Raw genomic sequence first — 19,782 nt, forward strand, 5'->3', positions numbered from 1 at the left:
ATGTCAGGAGGGGCTGTTGAAGCTGGTGGAGTCACTGTAATGGTGTAATGGTGTGTGTGGGGGGGGGGGGGGGGGGGGTGCTGTTGGGGTAATATGGGACCCTTGATACGTCTATATACGTCTCTGAGAGGTGACACGTACGTAAGCATCCTGTCTTATCACCTGCATCCATTCATGTCCATTGTGCATTCAGGCGGACTTGGGAAATTCCAGCAGGACGATGCGACATCTCACAGGTCCACAATTCCTACAGAGTGGCTCCAGGAACACTCTTATGGGTTTAAAGACTTCCGCTGGCCACCAACCTCCCCAGATATGAAAATTATTTATCATATCTGGGATGCCTTGCAACGAGAAATTCAGAAGAGATCTACATCTCCGGCCCCCCATGCAAAATTAAGGGAGTGAACTCACTCCAGTTCTACTTCAGATATTAGTCGAGTCTATGCCACTCCGTACTGCGGCACTTCTGCATGGTCGCGGGGCCCTGCACGATATTAAGCAGGTGTATCAGTTTCTTTGGCTCTTCACTGTAACAGGCTGTTTGAAGTTAATACCCTGTATATCGTTAACATACGATACACCTCGGCCATCTTCACAATGTGACCGTTAGGCGGGTCCCGGATAGTGTAGGGGCCAGTCTGTCAGCCGCCAGACGTGACTACAGATCCTACTGGCAGCCGTGCGGCGAATCAGATACGCCGCCAGATGTCGCGACGTGAATGGTCTACATAAAATGTATTTCCAATTGCGATCATGGACAGCCATCAGCTGCAGAATGAAATGACGACAGTGAAAACTTGTGCCGGACCGGGACTCGAGCGATCGCCTTACCATTTGGCTATCCGTGCACGACTCACGTTTAGACCTAAACTTCCATCTGTCGTCAACCATGCGTCAACAAGCTGCACTCGTACTTACATTATGTACACTCCTGGAAATTGAAATAAGAACACCGTGAGTTCATTGTCCCAGGAAGGGGAAACTTTATTGACACATTCCTGGGGTCAGATACATCACATGATCACACTGACAGAACCACAGGCACATAGACACAGGCAACAGAGCATGCACAATATCGGCACTAGTACAGTGTATATCCACCTTTCGCAGCAATGCAGGCTGCTATTCTCCCATGGAGACGATCGTAGAGGTGCTGGATGTAGTCCCGTGGAACGGCTTGCCATGCCATTTCCACCTGGCGCCTCAGTTGGACCAGCGTTCGTGCTGGACGTGCAGACCGCGTGAGACGACGCTTCATCCAGTCCCAAACATGCTCAATGGGGGACAGATCCGGAGATCTTGCTGGCCAGGGTAGTTGACTTACACCTTCTAGAGCACGTTGGGTGGCACGGGATACAGGCGGACGTGCATTGTCCTGTTGGAACAGCAAGTTCCATTGCCGGTCTAGGAATGGTAGAACGATGGGTTCGATGACGGTTTGGATGTACCGTGCACTATTCAGTGTCCCCTCGACGATCACCAGTGGTGTACGGCCAGTGTAGGAGATCGCTCCCCACACCATGATGCCGGGTGTTGGCCCTGTGTGCCTCGGTCGTACGCAGTCCTGATTGTGGCGCTCACCTGCACGGCGCCAAACACGCATACGACCATCATTGGCACCAAGGCAGAAGCGACTCTCATCGCTGAAGACGACACGTCTCCATTCGTCCCTCCATTCACGCCTGTCGCGACACCACTGGAGGCGGGCTGCACGATGTTGGGGCGTGAGCGGAAGACGGCCTAACGGTGTGCGGGACGGTAGCCCAGCTTCATGGAGACGGTTGCGAATGGTCCTCGCCGATACCCCAGGAGCAACAGTGTCCCTAATTTGCTGGGAAGTGGCGGTGCGGTCCCCTACGGCACTGCGTAGGATCCTACGGTCTTGGCGTGCATCCGTGCGTCACTGCGGTCCGGTCCCAGGTCGGCGGGCACGTGCACCTTCCGCCGACCACTGGCGACAACATCGATGTACTGTGGAGACCTCACGCCCCACGTGTTGAGCAATTCGGCGGTACGTCCACCCGGCCTCCTGCATGCCCACTATACTCCCTCGCTCAAAGTCCGTCAACTGCACATACGGTTCACGTCCACGCTGTCGCGGCATGCTACCAGTGTTAAAGACTGCGATGGAGCTCCGCATGCCACGGCAAACTGGCTGACACTGACGGCGGCGGTGCACAAATGCTGCGCAGCTAGCGCCATTCGACGGCCAACACCGCGGTTCCTGGTGTGTCCGGTGTGCCATGCGTGTGATCATTGCTTGTACAGCCCTCTCGCAGTGTCCGAAGCAAGTATGGTGGGTCTGACACACCGGTGTCAATGTGTTCTTTTTTCCATTTCCAGGAGTGTATATTTCCGTACAGGAGAGATATTTTATTTGAAAGTCGCTTGCCCGGTGTCGATGGATAAATGTGGTACTGCAGCGCCAGTATTAGTGGGAATTACGATGCAAAGTTGTTTTGGAGATGCATGCATACATTCATGTCTAAAGGAACTTTCCATCGTGATTCCGAATAACTCTGGCACTGCAACATCACGCGAGCATAGAGTACTTCATTACTCATAGATACGTGATTAAAAATAGAGCGCAGAGTATTCTGCTGCGAGTAACCTGTTTAAGGTCCTTCACAGACTACATAAGGAGTTTCTTCCACAATCAGGGCTCCCTTCTGTGTATCCAGGAAGATGCGTCGCGCTCCAGCGCCGTTATGAAGACGATTCGTCGTGCTGGGGCTAACTCGATGCTCCGGATCATTAGCACTCCAAGTGGGGCCTATGACGCCGCATGAACACTATGGACCTTGCTTGTTGACTTTGGTTGCACCATACTCTAAGACCTCTCACTGGCTGTAGATACTGACAATCACTGACTGATGTCTAACTCCAGAAAACATAACTGGCACACTTGTTTGTTTTACAGCATTACAGCCTAACTTCAAATGGCTCTAAGCACTATGGGACTTAACATCTGAGGTTATCAGTCCCCTAGCCTTGGAACTAATTAAACCCAACTAACCTAAAGACATCACACACATCCATGCCCGAGGAAGGATTCGAACCTGCGACTGTAGCAGCAGCGCGGTTCCGGACTGAAGGGCCTAGAACCGCTCGGCCACACAGCCTCGCTCAACCAGGCTTAAGTCCTTGTCCACACCGACTTTCCGCCAGACTAGTTAGTGGGGTATTAACTGTTAGTCTATTAGAACTGACCTTCTGACAAGAGGTATTTTTTGGTCTGGCAAATTAGCGAGAAAGTATTTGTTATTGTTGTAACTCGACCATAAGTCAATTACTATTTCTTATTTTGGTCTTCGGCCATGAACACCAGCACCAAAAGTGGATTTGCGTCTACTGACAATAAATAAACTTTCTTTCGTTAAGTCCTGAGAGTCGTTCATGTCCGATGACTGCAGATAAAGCAGTAGAAGACTCATTTCGTTCAAACTTAAGCAAAAGTTTGATTAACTTCCATCTTATAACTGGTGTGCAGATAATCTGCCACACTAAAACATCTTGAATGCTTCGTGTTCTGCAGCTTGAAAAATTTGTTAAATGACATCTTTTAAACATGTCTTAAACAATAAACATAACTTAAACAATTTGAAATGGCTAATAGCCCAACCGCTATTTTTTGTAGAACCCATCCTCAGTGGCATGTAGGCTGCCCAGTCACATTAAAGTGACCACCTGTCAGAAGCCTGAAAATCCTACTTTTGTAGTCCAGACCGCTAGGAAATGTGCAGGAAGGTCAATCAGGTTCTGGAAAGTGCTGTGGCGCGAACAACCCGATAATACAGGTTCTCGACTAGTTTTTAATTAAGGAAGTTTGGTGGCCAGAGGAGTAAGGTAAAATTATTGTGTTGTTCCTCGAACGATTTGCGTTCGAGGTAAAATCATTGTGTTATTCCTCGAACGATTTGCGTTCACTGCGAGCTATGTGACACGTTGCACTGTCCTGCTGGTAGATGCAATGACCCCAAGGATAGATGCATACTTATGTTGTTGCATTGTGCCTTCCAGAATCACGAGATCACCCACAGAATGCCACGAAAACATTTCTCAGACCCTAACACTCCCCCTGTTGCAGGGTATTTTCCTTCTGTGATCTTACCCCGTAAACGCCAAGTGCCAGCTGTCCAATGAAGCAGAAAACGTGATTCATCTGAAAAGGTCACCTGACACAATTCAGTGGTCGTCCATTTTTGATACTGTTGTGCAAATTTCAGCCTTCGTTGCCGGTGAACAGCAGTCAGAATGTGTTCAGGTACCAGGCGCTACTGCGGAGGTTCATACGCAATAGCAGTTGATAAATAGTCGTTGAAGAGACACTGTCGGTAGCGCATTGGTTCATTTAGGCAGTCAACTGCTCGATAGTTGCACGTCTATTCGTCCATACACATCTCCACAGCCGAAGTTCACCCCTGACGTCTATGACCCGTAGTGTACCACTGTTATCTCGGCGACGGTTTCGGAAAGTGCCATTTTGTTATGCAGCGAATAGTTTAACCATGGCGGCATGCGAACTGTTTACAAACTCACCTATTTCGGAAAAGCTTCCACTCTTGGCCCAACAGCCAACGGTCATGCCCTTTTGGAAGTCCGTTTCCGCATTACGACAACGACCGCACTGTTTTCCGCTTCCCCTGACGCGCTTTACACGAGGGTTGGAACTTTATTAGTGTCAACTATTTATTTACAGCTCGTAAAAAATAGATACGTGTTTCGAAGTTTTACTGACCTTCAAAGTAGTCACCATCATTGTGTATAACCCGTTGCCAGCGATGTAAAAGTCGTAGGATACTCTTAGCAGTGGCAGCTGTGTTGACAGCTCGAGCGGCGCGGTCTATTGCCTGACGAATTTTTAGCAGGTCTGAAGCGAATGTCGTGAAGTATTTCCTTCAGTTCAGAAATCGAGTTGAACTTAAGAGGGCTCAAGTCAGGCGAGTGCAGTAGGTGGTATACACTTAGCAGTCCCATCAGTCAAACAAATCAGTAACAGCTTGAACTGTACGTGCTTGAGCATTGTGATGCAAAATGATGGTCAGGTCCTGCAGAAAGCGTCACCACTTCTGTCTTTAAGCTGGTCGTGGGTTGTGTTCCAAAAATGAACAGCACAGAGACAGAAGTGATGACACTTTCTGCAGGACCTGACCATCATTTTGCAGGACAATGCTCAAGCACGTACAGTCCAAGCTGTTACAGGTTTGTTTGACTGATGGGGCTGCTAAATGCTATACCAGCTACTGCGCTCCCCTGACGTAAGCCCTCGTAAGTTCAACTCGATTTCTAAACTGAAGGTAACACTTCACGCCATTCGCTTAGGAACTACTACAAATTCGTCGGGCAGTAGACCGCGCCGCTCGAACTGTCAACCCAACCGGCACTGCTAAGAGTATCCTACGACTTCCACATCGCTGGCAGATGGTTATACACAATGCTGGTGACTACTTTGAAGATCAGTAAAACTTTGAAACACGTATCTATTTTGTACGAGTTGTAAATAAATAGTTGCCACTATTGAAAGTACCAACCCTCTTATTTTCTCCATCGCCAGCGCTGCCACCTGCCTTGTGTGGGTGGCTATTGCATATTAACGTTGAACAACAACGGTGATCTCATTAATATGACTTCATCGTGTATTATATATCTTTATACCTACGATATACATGTTAATTATATAAATTCTTTGTGATGTCCAAATCGATGACCACCTTACAGTGTACAGGTTATCGCAGTGGTTCTCCTCTCAGATCTTAAACGGTGAGATGCCTTTGTCGCATTGGATACACTTGTCATGTAATGTAAACGTGTAACTATTTAACCCGGCCAAGGATACTGTTTATTGTTAACAGAGGATTAAATTCAAGATACAGAAGATTGCAGGAAGGAAGACTGCAGAAAGTATTAGGTTCAGGAGCCTATCTGTCAGTTCCATGTTTACATTATAAGGTAGTTGTATCCAAAGTGACCAGGAAATGTCACTGTTTAAGCTCTGGCAGCGCTAGCAAGCACGAAAACTTTTATACTGTCAGATAAACATTGACTTGAACGTCACAAAGAATGTATAATTAGCACAGATGTCATTGACGTAGAGATATTTAATGACCTGCTTGACAGTTACTAAGGAACGACTGGTACTTGTTAAAAAAACAACTGTAAATTGCTACCGAATCCCCGACCAATGATAGTTAAAGAGAATGTAGAGGATGGGACACGTTAACTGCAGTGAAACCTGAGCAGAAACGAATTGTAAGCGCTCGACAGTTCATGCAATATGGTATTTGACGGAGATTGTTGTGGAACCGGTTAGTAGTGGCATTCCATGTTCTGTGGTAAAAAGTCTGTAAGACATCGTTTGAGTACTTACGATCTTGGACGAACAGCAGAACGGCTCGAAGCCTGTCAAAGTGTCACCACTGTCGTCACAATAATGGTTTTATCAAGGCCGTGGTCTGAAACAGCGCTGAGAGATCGGAAAAAGGATGTACATGAAGAACTTATTGTAAACCAGTTTTCTATATACGGGTTGCCACATTTGTCGAATGATGACGAAAAAGTTAATTTCTCAACACATTTACAATAAAAAAGGCGAAGTCGGCTTCATTACGTTGATAACATTATACGGAACAAACAAAGTCGTGAGATAACGATATGCACATATATAGGTGGCGGTAGTCTCGCTCCCACAAGGTATAAAAGGGCAGTGCATCGGCGGAGCTATCATTTGTACTCAGCTGATTCATGTGAAACGGTTTTCGACGTGATTATGGCCGCACGACGGGAACTAAGAGACTTTGAACGCGGAATGGAAGTTGAAGCTAGAGGCAAAGGACATTCCATTTCGGAAACCATTAGGGATTGAGTATACCGCGATCCAAAGTGTCAAGAGTGCGCAAAGAATACCAGATTTCAGGGATTATCTCTCACCACGGTCAACGCAGTGGCCAAATGCCTTCACTTAACCACCTGTAGTAGTTGCGTTTGCTTAAAGACTTCAGTGCCAATAGACTAGCAACACTGCATGAAATAACCGCAGGAGTTGTTATGAATGACCACGTACTGTGTCAGAGGGCCAAAGTTGTTTGCGACAGGTATGAAGAACGTTCTGGCTACCCATATCGGCCGTCGTGAATCCCATCGAACATATATGTGACACAGTCGAGAGATCAATTCGTGCAAAAAATGCTGCCCCGGCAACACTTTCGCAGTTATGGATGGTTATAGAGGTATCCTGGGTCATTATTTCTGCATGGGACTTCAAACGACTTGCGTCCATGCCATGTCGAGTTGCTGCGGGGGAAAGGAGGTCCGACACGATATTAGGAGGTGTAACATGATTTTTGTCACCTTAGAGTATAACCAGTTATATCAATAATTTTGCTATTACGTCTGTGTAAAATTTAGAACTCCAATTTCTGTTTTAGCATACGCCTTAGCTTCAATGTACTAAGAAGCACCTTCAGTGGAAAAATGAGTTGATGTGGGACCACTTACGTGCTTTGTGACGGTTGAACTCCGTCAGCGAGGCGAACGGATTTGAACGCCCGCCCAACCTCGCGATTGCGGCCAGCGCGGGTTGCTAAAGAAGTGTCCATACCGGTTACACCTGTCGTGGGGGGGGGGGCGCTCTCGAGTGCCCTCAGTTCCTGCGGGGTGTGATCAACATGTGAAAACGGCAGAGACCATTTTGTTTGTATTGGCACGTCTTGCTGGATGTGCGAACCTGACGCGAACTGTGAATCGTTAACCGATCCTCCAACCAGGATATTATGTCGGGACCGGTTCCCTTGGCTGTATGAAATGCTTGGCCTGCTGGAAAGTTGTACAGCGGCAAGTTGCACTGGGTGATGCTGGTGTTTAATCACGTGATGAGAATGTGTACAATATAAACTTTGCCCATCTATAGGGTTGGGTTGCTTTGGGGGAAGAGACTAAACTGCGAGGTCATCGGTCTCATCGGATTAGGGAAGGAAGTCGGCCATGTCAGTTAAAAGGAACCATCCGGGCATTTGCTTGCAGCGATTTGGGGAAATCATGGAAAACGTAAATCAGGATGGCCAGACGCGGGATTGAACCGGTGTCCTCCCGAGTGTGCTAACCAGTGCGCCACCTCGCCAATCTATCGGCAGTTGTCGTTAAAAGACTAGCGTTATCTGGCTTTAGTTCAAGAACATGAGCAGTGGCACTTGCTCCTAAGATTCATTTATATCTGTACATATTTTGTGGCGCCCTGTTACTTAAACTGAAGTTCTGTCACATTTAACGTGGAGGCCGACTGAAATAATTGGTGGAAGTCTTAACTTGGTATTTAAACTGCATGAGAGTGTTAGGTACTGTTACTGTTTTAAGAGTGTGTGGCCTTCAGGTTATTTCTTTAATTATTTTCTTGCCTTGATCTTATCTAGTAAATTTTGAGAACTTCACGCAACTTGCTGATTAATGGTATTTTTTACTGTTTAAATCATTATACATTTTGTGGGTCATTACCTATGGTCAATATAAATGCGCTAAAGGAGCTATTTCTATTATCTTAAATGATTGTGCTTTTTGGGGGTCATTGTATATGCATATTGCGAACTTTGTGATTGGGTATTGACTTTGATGTTTGGGTTTTCGAGTTATTCAATAAAATTGGTTGCTTGTGGAATGTTGTTACGCACACCTTTAGAACCTGGCACCACCGCTCCCTCTACATAAATGCTATCTTTTAATGTTGAATTAGACCGATGCGAGGCTTTTAGCACAGAACCCAACTCGAAAAACAGTTTTTTACCGCGTTAGTATGTTATTGGGAAAAATATAAATTTCATTTATTAAGTTCCGTTTAGGCATAATTTAAAAATCAGTAATATAATATTACTAGTACCAAGGGTTGATTAATTTTGTGATCAATATGCTCTTTCGAATTTTTATATTTTAATTTCAGAGTTCGTCGGAATTAAGGATTCAGCTCATGAACTAGCTGGTTCCTTAGGTTTTTTCAGTTAGTATTCTACCACATCTGAGTAAATCAGAGCGGCTGTCACTGATGACGTAAGTAGAGCACCGTTAAAAACTTTTTTAGCAGTGACTTAGAGATGGTTCAAACCATATTTACAGATGCTGTGTTGTTATGTCTCCAGTCAGGAGACTTCCGTGGTACAGCACGCTACACTAGCAACCCATGAAGCCTCCTCACCTCTGACTAACCACTGTCAACTAAATAAACTTTATCTTGATTACTAGAGTCATGTATTGGTCTCCCTCTAAAATTTTTATCCCTCATACAACCCTCCATTAATAAACTGAAGATTCATTGATGGTTCAGGTTCTATCAACCGATAATTCTTTTTTAACTATGTCATAAATTTCTTTCTTCTCCAGTTCGATTCAGTAGCTCCGCATTGGTTGTTGGATCTACTCATATATTCTTCAGCATTCTTCCGTAGCACCATATTTCAAAAACTTTGATGTTTTATCGTCTGAACTGTTTACCTTTCGAATTTAACTTCCATACAAGATTACAGTTTTTGATAAATACTTTCAGAAAACACATCAAAGCACCTTAGGATATATTGGATGTTAACAAATTCGTCTTTTCCAGGAATACTTTTCTTGCTATTGCCAGTCTGCGCTCTGTCGTCTTCTCTACTTAGGACACCATCAGATACTTTGCCGTCCAAAAAGCAAAATTCATATCCTACTTTCAGTGCCACGTTTGCTAATCTAATTTCTTAGCATCTCCTGATTTAATTTCACTACATTACATTACCCTTTTATTTTACTTTTCTTGATGTTAACCTGATAATCTCCTTTCAAGAAACTATACATTTCCTTCAACTACTCTTCCAAGTTCATTACCATCTCTGAAAGAATTACAACGTCATCGGCAAAGTGTAGAGTTTTTTTATGTTTTACGAAATCACGGCTTGGCTCTTGTATGTCTTTCTTTTAATAATATACTCGCAGTGCAACTGCAAGTGACTACGTTAATGTCTACACTATAGTTGGGGTAACAATGTGAGTTTATTGCACATGACGGCCAACTACTGAACAGTCAGCATGCTCAGGGGTTAGCATCGATGGATGGTGTGCTGCAGATCACCATTTCAAACCCGACAACCAACTATTACTTGTTATTTAGTATCCATCATTTCTGGAAGTTTCTTGAAATGTGTTATGTTCGTAATGTTTGTAGATACATTCTACCGAAAATGAGGCCTTTTTTCTTTTTTGCGTTTTTATTTTATTCATCAGTCTCCTGATGCTTTAATGAGGTCCTTCACGAATTTCTGGCCTGCTACTTCTCATTACTTTCGTCTTTCTTAGATTTACGCTCAATCCGTATTCTGTACTCTTTAGACTGTTTATTTCAGTCAACACAACCTGCAATTCTTCCGTTTCACTGAGGATAGCAGTGTCATCAGCGAATCTTATTAGTGTTATGCTTTCACTCTAAATTTTAATCCCACTCATGAGCCTTTCTTTTGTTTCCCTCATTGCTTCTACGAAGTACAGATTTAAGGGCAGGGGCGAAAGACTGCACTTCTGCCTTACATTTGCATACCGCGTGCGAAATATGTTGCAATTAGGGTTAGTAGGAAAGAAGTAATAAATTACATCGTCATGCATGAAGCCTCTGTTTTTCTCGCGTCTCATTGTTAATGACTTAATTTGTTCTGAACTGTGATAGGTGGGTGGTTCTTACCACAACAGCGAATGTTGCCTGACAGTAAGGGAGATGAGTATCAAGTTTGGTCGAAATCGGCCCAATGGTTTAGGAAGAGATGTGGAAAATATACACATATACACATACATTCATTCATTTTTATAATACGAGGGTTGAATGAAAAGTAATTCCTCCACCTTCGTTAATGGGTTTGGATGGGAATATTTTAATAAATCAAATGCAGAAATAATCCTTAGAATGTGATCTTTAATTACCAATATTCACTTTCCCATATAATTACCAGCCAACTGGATGCATTTCCGCAACGATGAACAAGTTTTCTCAAGCCGTCACGGAAGAAGTCGACACTCTGTTTCCGCAACCACAGTCTCACAGTTCTCTCAACGTTTTCGTCAAAAGCATAATGATGTCCCTACAGATCGTCTTTCATTATCGGCAACAGAGGGAAGTCAGACGGTGCTAAATCTGGACCTTATGAAGGATGCCGTACGGTGGTGAGATTCAGTCTTCGAATTTCTACTATGGTGGCACGTGAAGTGTGAGGTTTGGCATTGTCATGCTGCAGGAAAACATTTCCCTTTTCCTTTCGGACCCTTGTTAGCCGTCTTTTCTGAGATCGCAACGTTGTGATGTAATGCTCTGAATTTACTGTTGTTCCACAATCAAAGAAATCGACATGGATAACACCATCCAGAGCACTGTGGCCATGATTTTTCCAGCTGAGGGCTGCGTCTTGAATTTCTTTTTGTGGGGCGAGTCTTTGTGTCGATATTCCATAGACTGACGTTTCGTCTCCAGGTCGTAATGGTGTACCCACGTTTCGTCTCCTATCACAATTGAATGGAGAAAGGCGTCATCTTCATTCTCGTAACGCGAGAGGAGTTCCTGGCAAATTTCATGTCTGTGCGCTTTCATTTCAGGAGTCAGCATCCGAGGTACCCAACGTCCACATATCTCCCGATAGCCAAGCAAAGCAATAATGTGACCGACACGTTCTTGTGAAATGCATTTTGTGCTTGCAGTTTCTCTGTGAGTGATACGACGATCGTCCTGAATCAGTCTGTCAATATTTTGGTCGTGGAACTCGTGGTTGCTGTCACAGAACGTCCAACTCTTTTTTTGTCATGCAGGTCAGATGTTCCCGGCTCAACATCTTTAAACTTACTCCCCCAACGACGCACAGTACTCACATCAACACAATCACCATAAACAGCTTTCACTCTCTGATGAATCTCCTTTGGGGTGACACCTTCTGCTGTCAAGAATTCAATGAGTGCACTTTGCTTAAGTCGCATTGACCAACCACCTGCGCAGGGTTCCATACTTTACACTGTAACAACACAAAAGTTCAGTGTTAAGGCTTCCCGCCATTGGAACTGTACAGAAGAGGCTACGAAACAAGCCAGTACCTGCCGCATACCAATGCTGCCAACTGCTGAAGAGTTACGAAGGTGGGGGCATTACTTTTCAGTCAACCCTCGTATGAATGGATTACGCATCAGCTGAAGTCTTATTATTTCAAATCCAACAAAATTTCGAGCATGCACAACTAGCCATACATTGCAACTGAGAATTTGGAAGCCATAGAAAACGCACTTCTTCAGTCATGCAGAGAGCATTGCAGAAATGTATTACGTGGTAAGCTCATCAGTTTTGTAGATATAGACGGAACAGTTCACTCAGGATATGAAATAATGACTTGCTACGCTGGAGTGAAACTAAGTATAACCTTTATCGTGCAACTGAATGCATTTCACCTGTATTGGCCAAAACATGAAAGGTTGCCAGAATTGAAGAAAAATCGTCAAAGTATGATTATTAGCTATAAACCCTGTATAGACGTACAGTACAAGCCTGTTTCGTCAGTCCATTAAAGGGTCATGCGTATTGAGAAACCTCTGATTTCATGCTCAGAGATTGCGAACTAGAGGTAAAAAGCGACGCTGTCATGTACCATCTGTAAGCAAACAGACACCCATAATTGACGTATACAGAGGACCTCAAAGGCGCGATTCCAGTGAGCAGAAGACTCCAGGGAGCAAAAGAATTCCAGAGCTAGAGATACTCTAGACCGAGGAGCCTCGCACGACCGGCAGCCTGTAGCAGATACTACGTGAGTTAAACTTGTACCTATATACCTTGTACCTATGTCAGAATGTCATTTTCATTGTGACAAGTAAGTAGAGCGTCGAAGCATTTGAGATTTGATGCTACAGAAGAACGGTGAACATTAGGTAGACTGATAAGGTAAGTAATGAAGAGGTTCTCCGGAGAACCGTTATATATTGTGAGAAACAATGAGACGAAGAAAGGATGGTAGGACATCAGTTAAGACATCACGGAATAATTTCCGTAGTACTAGAAGGAAATGCAGAAGGTTAAACTTGTGGAGGAAGACAGACATTGGAATATATCCAGAAAATAATTGAGGACGTAGGTTGCAAGTGTAATGTAGAGTATGGCACAGGGGAGGGATTCGTGGTGGGCCGCATCAGTCTAGACAGAAGATTGACGACTAATAACGAAAAAGTATCATAATCTTAAAAATGTTATAGGCTAGAGAGCCTTTTATTTTTATAACTTTTTGGAGCATCTGATAAGCTTCATGTACGTTTTACACTTACTGAAGGTATAAATTAAAATCTGTGATCTTCTGGCTGTTCACTGGAAACATGTGAAGAAGCGCTAAAAGGCAGACCAGTTAGGCAACGCAGAGTCTCATTTCCTTATCATCACCATGTATACCACCTTACTCTAAAGTCCGAGTCATTCTGTACTGTCTCCAAACACCCGATAAATCTCGGCTTGACCCCGTTGCCGTTTTCCTCTTTTACACAGCGGCTCGTGTACCATCAAGCGAATGACCAGAAGTCCCATGTCATCTCTGATCTGAGGGTGAGCTTCTAAGCATGTTGCAGCTCACGTGCTGTTACGACACACCGGTTTTCCCTGAGCTTTATTTTGAACTGAGCCATCATCATAACTCTCCTACGAAAGCTGACGTTAAAGACATTTGCTTCAATCAATGAATCAACTTACCGCAGGCGATAAACGACAAACCAGTCCGTATCTAGCCTTGTCTAGTTGAATTTCAACGAGAATTACGGTCACTATCGTACTGTGTCTAAATTACTGGCCGTATTTCCAGTGGGAGCAGATGTGGTGTTCTTGTGCAAATGTTTTTGTGCTTTCCCTCCATTCCCTATTTCATCCCCTGCCGTCTGGTACATTTGATGTGTAGCTCATAACTATCTTTTGCGGATAAAATACAATTTTTTAATAATTTTTTCTGCTTAGCAGATACAGAACTATTTCCTTGTTATTTAAAAACAGCGTTTGCTTCGGAAAATTCAGTTTCATAGTTTGTTTAAATGTTCAGTTTTCTTACAACTGATACGACCTATATTTTTTATCTTACAGTTATTGGACAGCACTATATACTATTTTTAGCAGTGCCAAAACGTCATCGCACTGGTCTCCGTATCACTGTTTCTTAGGTGTAACACAGTGACAGCTACGGTGAAGTCTTGGACACTCGTAATGTTCGTGTAGACTATGATTATACCTTAACTGATTTCCAGGAACTCAAAACACACGGGACGTACAGTGCCTGATAAAATTAATGGTCACACTTGTTCGGACTTGATGAATCTCTTTGAGCTACATCGACTTTGATTACTCTGCTTTTCACAATAAAGTGACTGGCAGAGGGTTCAATCTGTCTCTCTACCGTTCCACTCTCAAACGGCGAGCGGGACAAACGAGAACTTAAATTTTTCTGTGCGAGCCCTGATTTCTCTTATTTTATCGTGATGATCATTTCTCCCTATGTAGGTGGGTGCCAACAGAATGTTTTCACAATCGGAGGAGGAAACTGGTGATTGTAATTTCATGAGAAGATCCCGTCGCAACGAAAAACGCCTTTGTTTTAATAATAGCCACTCCAGTTCACGTATCATGTCTGTGGCACTATCTCCCCTATTACGCGATAATGCAAAACGAGCCTCCCTTCTTTGTAATTTTTCAGTCCCACCTGATGCGGATCCCCCATCGCACAGCAACACTCCAGAATAGGGTGGACAAGCGTGGTGTAAGTAGTCTTTCTAGTAGATCTGTTGCACGTTCTAAGTGTTTTGCCAATGAATCACAGTCTTTAGTTTGCTCTACCTACAACATTATCTATGTGATCGTTCCAATTTAGGTTATTTGAAATTGTAATCCCTAAGTATTTAATTGAATTTACAGCCTTCATATTTGTGTGACTTATTGCATAATCGAAATTTAGTGGGTTTCTTTTAGAACTCATGTGAATCACACTTTTCTTTATTTAACGTCAATTGCCACTTTTCGCACCATGCAGATATCTTATCTAAATCATTTTCAATTCGTTTTGGTCATCTGATGACTTTACAAGACGGTAAGTAACAGCATCATCTGCAAACAATCTAAGAGGGCTACTGAGATTTTCTCCGATGTCGGTAATATAGATCAGGAACAATAGAGGATATATAACACTTCCCTGGGGAACGCCGGATATTAATTCTGTTTTGCTCGATGACTTTCCGTCTATTACTACGAACTGTGACCTTTCTGACAGGAAATCACGAATCCAGTCGCACAACTGAGAAGATATTCCATAGGCACGCAGTTTGATTAGAAGAGGCTTGTGAGGAACCGTGTCGAAAGCCTTCTGTAAATCTAAACATATGGAATCTATTTCATATCCCCTGTCGATAGCACTCACTACGTCATGAGTATAAAGAGCTACTTGTGTTTCGCAAAAACGATATTTTCTGAATCCGTACTGACTATGTGTCAATAAATCGTTTTCTTCGAGGTACTTCATAATGTTCGAATACAGTACATGTTCCAAAACCCTACTGCAAATCGACGTTAGGTATATGGGCCTGTAATTCAATGGATTACTCCTACTTTCCTTTTTGGCTATTGAAGTGACTTGAGCAATTTTCCATTCTTTAGGTACGGACCTTTCTGTGAACGAGCGGTTGTATATAATTACTAAATATGGAGCTATTGTATCAGCATACTCTGAGAGGAACCTGACTGTTATACAATCTGGACCAGAATCCTTGCATTTATTAAGTGATTTAAGCTGCTTTGTGACACCGAGGATATCTGCTTCTATGATTCTCATCTTGGCAGTTTTTCTTGATTAGAGTTTAACAATATTTACTTCGTCTTCTTTGGTGAAGAAGTCTCCGAAAACCGTGTTTAATGACTCTGCTTTAGCAGCACTGTCATCAGTGACTTCACCGATGTTATCGCTCAGTGAAGGTATTGATTGCGTCTTGCCAATGTGTGCTTTATGTATGACCAGAATCTCTTTGGGATTTCTGCCAGATTTCGAGACAGAGTTTCGTTATGGAAATTATTAAAAGCGTCTAGCATTGAAGTACGCGCTATATTTGGAACTTCCGTAATACTTTGCCAGTCTTGGGGATTTTGCGTTCTTTTAAATCTGGCACGCTTGTTTTGCCGCTTCTGCAACAGCGATCTGACCCGTTTTGTGCACCATGGGGGATCAGTACCACCGCTTAGTAATTTATGTCGTATATGTCTCTCAATTGCTACCGATACTATCTCTTTGAAATCATTCCACAAGTTTTCTACGCTTACATGACCAGATCGGAAGGAGTGAAGACTGTCTCTTAAAACGGCTTTAAGAGGATTTTTATCAGCTTTTTTAACAAATATACTTCGAGTTTCGTTTTGAAGGTTGTAGGCTAGCCCTTTTACTGCATGTGTACCCATTATATTTTTGTTAGTGACGATATCCACGGCTCTGTACAAGGATTATGCACGAGGAGTTCGCACTGGAACCTAGGCTACGTAATTACGTGTTATTATTCATGTTCTGCGTTTAGTGTAACTATCAGTAGTTACAAAATACACCATGACGTTTCTCACAAAATATTGTCCACCATTATTAGTTTCATGGAGAATCACTTCCATAAACCTCCAATGATTAAATATAAAAGGATTTCATCAAGAACAAGTTAGTTTTCTTAGCGTGAATATGTGTAATCAGAGTAGGTGTTTTTCAGTGAGCATAGAAAGTGTAATTTTTATATTATTTTTCAAGCATTTTGTTTGTTCAACATCTACTATTTAAAATGTGTAGCAGATATAAGTTTTACCATTAGGAGACTAGTTTGGTTATATTATGCAGACGGTTTCAATTTTACTAAGCTAATTTGACATTTAAATTTACGTTATATATTCGACATTATCATGATATTTTCTTCAACACACTATTTGGCGACAGAGCTTAATACTGGGGTTTGGCATTATTTTGCTTTAGTTGATATTAGAAAGGTTTCTCTCACTGGAGTGCATTATTCAGTTTTACTGTCATTTTACTGTCAGTGTTACTGTTTGTGCTCTTTGGTAAACGTCCATTGTATTAGTAACATTGTACCACAGATTTCTTGTTACCTACTAGGAACTTACTTCCTTTGAAGGATTTCATCATCTGTTATCTGAAAACATTTAATTCTACGTTCTGGATCAGCCACTTACGTTTACTTGTTATGAAAATGTCAGAGGTTTCCTAGTAACTATATTTTTAGCGTAGTGAACCTGTATTAACACCTATTGTACAAGAGTTGGAAATAAGTGGATTCATGCTGCTCGTCACGTGAACGATGAGAACTTGTACCTTTCCCTCTCACTTTAAACCTCCATTGCAACGCCACCCGGTCACTGTACAGAGCAGTGGAACGACAAAACTTGTAAAGATAGCATTCTAAACAATTATAGTACTTCATTTGCCAAGTTAGTCTTAACTGTAATCCACCTCTGGTCTACGTCCCACGATACGTGGGCCTTACGAAGATGCCGTGGAATTGGTGGGGGAGGGACAGGCGGGGAAGGGAGGAGTACAAATTGCTGATCAAGTCTAAATTTTGTATACTGCCACCTACAGGTAACTTTTATAAGTAGGCTAAGAGGTTGCACTATAGAGGCTATCTATCCTCACAATATGCTTACAAAGAACCTCTTTCTGACATGCTAGAAGTATGCATACCATACAGAACTAAGATGATGAAGCATGTGGTGGTTACTGGAAGTTGCAGAAGAGCTTTTGTCCGAACTGCACGCTCTCTACAATGCCAGCACACTCCTGCAGACTAGATGTTGAATGTCAAAGAAGGCAACTAGTAGGTAGGCCCACTTCCGAAATTTCCTAGAAAAGCAGACTTCTGAGAAGAAAAGGTAAGATACGTAATAGTTGCACTCACTTGTCAAGCGCATCTTAGAAAATCACAGTTTGACAAGAACCGCAGAAAGACGCTAAATTATGAAGAAGGAAATTATTCTTATCCAGAACTCAGTGCAAATCTTTACAGCTCAAACAAAAAAAACAACAAGTGGGCGTTATTTTACGAAGGATCATATATCATCATTCGCATTCCACACCCAGGTTAATATTTACTCATAAATCTAGAACCAATAAAATACAAGATTTGTACCCCCTCAAATATTTGAAGAAGTTTCAACATACACAAAACCAGTAAATGAACATTATGAACGGTAAGTATGAGAATATTCGTTGCACTGATAGCCGAATGAACTAAAACGTGTGAAACACCACGTATCCTGACTTTATTTGGAATGAGCATTATATTTGCAACAAGTATATGTATTAGTGATAAGGATCTGAACTAGCTGGAACTGTATTTATTCGTTCGCATATGGACACACGTATTAATTTGATTTTCTATGTTTTTATGATGATAAGTAGTTTTACTCGTCGTTTTCTCTGTGTGCAAAGGTGTATCTGATTTACATATCGCTGAATACCAGCTATGTTTCAAATGTTCAAATGTGTGTGAAATCTTATGGAACGTAAGTGATAAGGTCATCAGTCCCTAAGCTTACACATTACTTAACCTAAATTATCCTAAGGACAAATACACACCCACGCCCGAGGGAGGACTCGAACCTCCGCCGAGACCAGCCGCACTGTCCATGACTGTACCGCCGTAGACCGCTCTGCTAATCCCGCGCAGCAAGCTGTGTTTAATGCAATATGAAATTTAGGTCGTGGAGAGAGTAAAAGATGGTCATAATCTCATAAAACTGATTGAAGAGTAAAATGCCAGAGAAATGTCTCGAAATAATAAGTGGAAACATTATACAGATACTCTGCACTGTGTATCATGTATCAGCTAAACACAACACGAAGGCACACGTATATGTAACGTACTGACCTGTTCGCAAAGTAAACGTCAGTAGTACATTCACACAAAACACTACTAAGCGACATGAATGGCAGTGTACTGCTGACACGAAACTTGCAACTAGAAGTTATTTTTCCCATCTGTTTCTTTTGTGCTTGAATCGTTTCTAATATTAGGTCCTTCCTTATTTTGCACTCACGTACCTTAGGTGTAGACGTCCTGTAGTGACTGTCCTCTGACTTGACTTTTCTATAAGTAAATGAAAAATTAACTTCATGGTATATGAATAATAAACACAGATTATAAAATCATATTTTATATAAGGCTAAGTAAAACGTGTAAAATATGTGACAGGTAAAAAAAAAATGATGTGGACAGAGATTCTGTAAATTTAAAAGCCTATCGTAAATAAGCCTCTCTATTCTAGTGAAACCAAACTAATGATGTGTATGTAATAAACTGTGAACAATCGTGTTGTTTAATCCCGGTCCCTGGCAGGATGCCACTGGGACATTAGGACAACTAAGCAGCACATATGCTGGATACGAAGGTGTGGGAAAACTGGGGAAGCGGCTTCCTTCAAGACGGCGCGTGCTACCGAAGGAGTGTTGGTGGATTCCACTGCTCAGGATCTCAAAACGCGTCTCGAACGTCATCGCTTCCTGAGAGAACTTCGCATCACATAAGCACGATGTCCAACGTGTGTCTGAACTAAGGCGCTGGTGCACCTTCAGTAAAATGTGATTTTGGCCAAAAGGTTGTGCGACGCTCGTTATCGAACACTCAAATGTACACACTAAGACATGTATGCGAAAACAAAACATGAACATGATAATATTCGTGCGATGTCATCAACTTTTGATCTTTGTAAATATGCAGTGAAGTATAATGATGGAAAGAAAGGAA

This window comes from Schistocerca americana, chromosome 3, assembly GCF_021461395.2.
Source record: "Schistocerca americana isolate TAMUIC-IGC-003095 chromosome 3, iqSchAmer2.1, whole genome shotgun sequence".
NCBI lineage: Eukaryota > Metazoa > Arthropoda > Insecta > Orthoptera > Acrididae > Schistocerca > Schistocerca americana.